Source organism: Pseudophryne corroboree, chromosome 8 (genome assembly GCF_028390025.1).
Source record: "Pseudophryne corroboree isolate aPseCor3 chromosome 8, aPseCor3.hap2, whole genome shotgun sequence".
NCBI classification, from domain to species: domain Eukaryota; kingdom Metazoa; phylum Chordata; class Amphibia; order Anura; family Myobatrachidae; genus Pseudophryne; species Pseudophryne corroboree.
In genome coordinates this window covers 173,460,592-173,465,198 of record NC_086451.1, presented here as the reverse complement: position 1 = coordinate 173,465,198, position 4,607 = coordinate 173,460,592, and the positions used below count along the sequence as shown (strand labels likewise).

At 44.1% G+C, this 4,607-nt stretch overlaps 1 non-coding gene across 1 annotated transcript; it reads right to left on the bottom strand.

The window, feature by feature from the left end:
• Positions 1-4,312: 4,312 nt before the first annotated feature.
• TRNAN-AUU (transfer RNA asparagine (anticodon AUU)) lies at positions 4,313-4,386 on the bottom strand. The gene has a single exon. It is a non-coding gene; the product is annotated as a tRNA-Asn (tRNA).
• Positions 4,387-4,607: the final 221 nt, after the last annotated feature.

The window sequence follows — 4,607 nt, the reverse complement described above, 5'->3', positions numbered from 1 at the left end:
AATGTCAGAAGAGAGGAAGTGAGGAAGCCAGGAAGCAAAGTTGTCGATGAATTTGGAAGCAGTGCCAGGGGGGCGGTAAATGACAGCTACTCTAAGATGGACTGGTTGGAAGAGACATATGGAGTGGACCTCAAATGTAGATAATATAAGGGATGGTTCTGGTGGTATGAGTTGGTAGGAGTAACTAGAAGGTAAAAGGACCCCAACACCACCCCCATGGCGACCCCCAGGTCGGGGGGTGTGTGTGAATGTAAGGCCCCCAGCAGAGAGAGCAGCAGCAGAAGTAGTGTCAGAGGGCGTAATCCAAGTTTCAGTAATGGCTAGTAGGTGTAGGGAGTTGGAAATGAAAAGGTCATGAGTGGGGACCAGTTTGTTACAAACGGATCTGGCATTCCAGAGGGCACAGGATAGGGGGTATGAGTTTGTGGGAGAGATGTGAATTAGATTTTCAGGGTTGCTGTAGCGATGAGGTGGGATTAACTTTGAGGGCAGGGATGAGAGAGTAGTGATGGTACGGGTGCCTGAGATAGGAGGGGAAACTGCAGGAGGTGGGCAGGGAGGGAGGTCAGTGTGATGTGGATGGGGGTGTGGGGAGGTGACAGGGAAGGGAGAGAGGGAGCAGGGCTGAGTTGTGGGGTAGCAGGACCATGGGGCAGAGGTGAATGAAAGTGGGGTAACAGGAAAGGTGGGGGAAGGAAACAGAGGGATGGAGGGGAGACAGAGGAGGAGGTGGAGGAGACTGGGGGGGGAAGGATAAAGATACATTATTAGGTAGACACTGAGTGATGTGGGGAGTATAAGAAAGCATTCACATAGTGTTAAGAAGGTAAATAGGTTGAGGGAAAGTGGAAGTAGGAGAGGAGACTGTAAGGGAATCCGAGCAGAAGAATTGTAGAAATGCAGGTGAGAAAAGCAGTGTAGGCTCAATTTAGTATGAAATGAGTCAAAAGCGTAGATAAAGTGGGTGCAGAAATGTATTTGGAGTGTAAGAAATGAAAGGATTGTGAGAGGTTTAAGAAGCAATGGTAATTATGTTAGATGTTTTAAGTGTTTGCAGGTAAAATTGCATTGGTGCAGCTGTGCTTAAAAAACAAAATTACAATAATACAGATACAGGCATTTGTAGGTGAAATGGATGGTTTATGAAATGTCCAAGTAAGGTAGTTCTGTGCTATGTAATCAGATGCAACAATCAGGAGGTGAGTGATCTGAGGAGTAAGTGACTCACATTTGTTATTAGTTCTTCAGTTTTCTTTGTTTTGTTAGATTGGTGTGCTTCTGTTTTCCTTCTTTTTCACTTCGATTGAACGCTAATTGAACACTGCTGTTATGTGTCAATTTTATCACGCTTTTATAAAAATGCACGCTTAGATCAATAAATGCACAGCCAAATGGCTTTGCACAGCCTACACCATTGGACTTAAGTAGAAGACTATTACAAGTGAAACCAATAATTTAAATCTGTAACCACACCCCACCCCCTCAAATGCCAGGCAATAAATTACCTTAAAAGCTACAACCAGGCATTCCACAAAAATTAAACTGGGTCTATATCATTCAAAACTTTAAAAAAGTACTTCAAAATCACATACTATGCAATAATGTTTCAATTTGCATTACCCAGCAGAATTAGCTTTGCATATATAGATATAGTGCAGCAGAATAGATTGGTGGTTGTAGTCAATTGTAATTACCTGTAGGTGACAAGAAGAGAAGAAACGTCAATTCACAATCCATATCAGCTGAAGATAAATTAACGCTGATTGAACGCTGCGTTATGTGTCAATTTTATCACGCTTTGATAAAAATGCATGCTTAGATCAATAAATGCACAGCCAAACAGCTTTGCACATCCTACACCATTGGACTTAAGTAGAAGTCTGGTGGTCAGCAAAATTTTGCACTGTCCTCCTACTATATATAGTGCGCACAACTACTAAAATACACCACAGGTATGGATGGATAGTATACTTGACGACACAGAGGTAGGTAGAGCAGTGGCCTACTGTACCGTATTGCTATATATTATATACTGGTGGTCAGCAAAATTCTGCCCTGTCCTCCTACTATATATACTGCGCACAACTACTAAAATACACCACAGGTATGGATGGATAGTATACTTGACGACACAGAGGTAGGTAGAGCAGTGGCCTACTGTACCGTACTGCTATATATTATATACTGGTGGTCAGCAAAATTTTGCCCTGTCCTCATACTATATAATACAATGCAGCACAGATATGGAGCATTTTTCAGGCAGAGAACGTAGATATTTTCAGCACACTGAGCACAGATATTTGCAAGCACACTGAGCACAGATATTTGCAGCACACTGAACACAGAAACTGAGAAAACGCTGCACGTCCTCTCCCTATCATCTCCAATGCACAAGTGAAAATGGCGGCGACTCGTGGCTCCTTATATAGAATAGAATAGCTGCTGACGGGCACGATTGAGGGAGGAAAGGGACATTTGAATCCAGCCCATAGATGCAATGTGAATATGTAATTTGTACCTTCCTATCTTAAAATGTATATACAGTGTATATGTCACAACTGAGGGCCTGAGCTGACTGGAGGCAGCCTCAGTTGTAGGGGCTGAGGTGTAGTGGAACCTGGGAGGTTGTATCAGACCCCTGGACATGTAAGTTAAATGTAGAAGAATTGCCCGAAGGCGTGCCCACGACAACCAGGATAAAAGTCAATGATGTTTATTTTGACAAACTCCATGCATCACAGCAGTAATAAAAGAGAAACATAAAATCAGCAGAGAAATAATACAGTTCCTGGGTACTACAGGAGGACAAGGACCACAGGGCTCTGGTAGTATGAGACAGTTCTTATTATCTTCTAGTTGGAAAGTCCTTACCAGGCCCGACTGTAGCAATGGAGATAGCCCAGGATCATACTAGCTGGTGTTCCAGGAAAAGCTGGGCTGCTGTGGATAAAATGGCTGCTGTGGGTACTGGCTGAAACCAGACTGATGTAAGCACGGAGTGGATTGCTGGATGGAACCAGCCAAATAATAAATGAAGCTTGAGAGCGATGAAATATGATTGATATATGGAGTTTGAGAGCGGTGAAATAATAGTGCCGGTGGTGAGTGGTAATCTGCGGAAATGATACCGGCACTTTAAGAAGAGCTGATCTCTGCTGGAAGCTAGGCTGGAAGCAGGTAAATCTGTAACTGGAAACAGATGAGTCCCAGAGGACTGGAGAGTCAGGCTGCACCGCAGGTGGTAGACTAGAGCGGGTCTCTTTAGTGGAGGTTTGGAGATGGTAACTGGAACCTGGAAAACAACCACGGGAGAGAGACAAACTGGAACTAGGTTTGACAACCAAATCACTGACGCCTTCCTTGCTCAGGCACAGAATACTTATACCTGCAGCAAGGAAGGGATTGGCTAGGCAATTATGCAGATTACAATGGAAACAGCGGATTGGTGGAAATGAACAGGTGACAGAATCCAACATGGCTGCGCCCATGCAGACACTTGGAGGGAAGATTGGTTTGATAATCCATGTGGGAACTTTAACAGCAATGGCGGCGCCGGCAACAGTAAACAGGAGACGCCAGACTGATGAGTGCACATTTGAACCACGCGGGCAACAGCGGAGGCCGCGGCTGACATAAGCGCCACTCTGACATCCTGCATGCAGAAACTCAGGGACGGCGGCGGAGGCCGCAGGAGATGCCATTCAAGATGTAACATGGCGCCGCTGTGACAGCGTCTCAGAGTGACAGGAGAGGAGGCAGGAATGGGGACATCAGAATAACAGATGGGATCCGGTCCTGGAGCGCTGAGCCAGCCTTAGGAGGCATCTGAAAGGTAAGTTATGGCGTCCAGATACCCGGATCGTGACAGTATACACTAGAGGTCTTTCCGAACCCCCTAATCCTAACATTGTAATTTGCTTTAGGGCGCACCTCCAATTAGTCTAGTGTTTCTTGCTGCCTTTCCAATGAAGCAAGTTTAATTTAGTAATAGGTGAAAAACCATCCCTACAAAGGTGTTAATCAGAGACTTGGCTTTGTGGACACTTTTCAGAGAACAACTTTGTTAGCATAAAAGTAAAGCCAGAAAATGAAGAGCTGTTTAATCACTCAATTGGATTTTTTTGCCAGCATATTTCTTTTTCTCTGCAACCCACTGCTAAATTGTGCTTCCTAGCTGTTTTTATAAAATCACTGAATCAAATCTAACTCTGATTACATCAGAGAAGGCCAGGTACCCTACACCATAACAGGGGGTTTGAAATTTTGACTTGTCTACTTAAAGATCACCAAAATCTGATCACAAGGTCAATTACGTCCCTGGGTGGGATTGAACCACCAACCTTTTGGTTAATAGCCAAACACACTAACCGATTGCGCCACAGAGACACTTTGCAAAAAGTACATACTGACAAAGGCTAATAAGCATTTATCTAGAACGTTTCCTAGAAAAACTTTAAAAAGTCAATAATCTGGAGAGTTTTTGTAAGATGTTTCTTCCATCAACCAATGAAGAAACACATTGGTACTTTCCCATGATGAGTGAGTGCTTCATGATCTATTGCACTTACATGTGCAGCAGAGTACTGCAATGGAAGCATGCTGGGCCC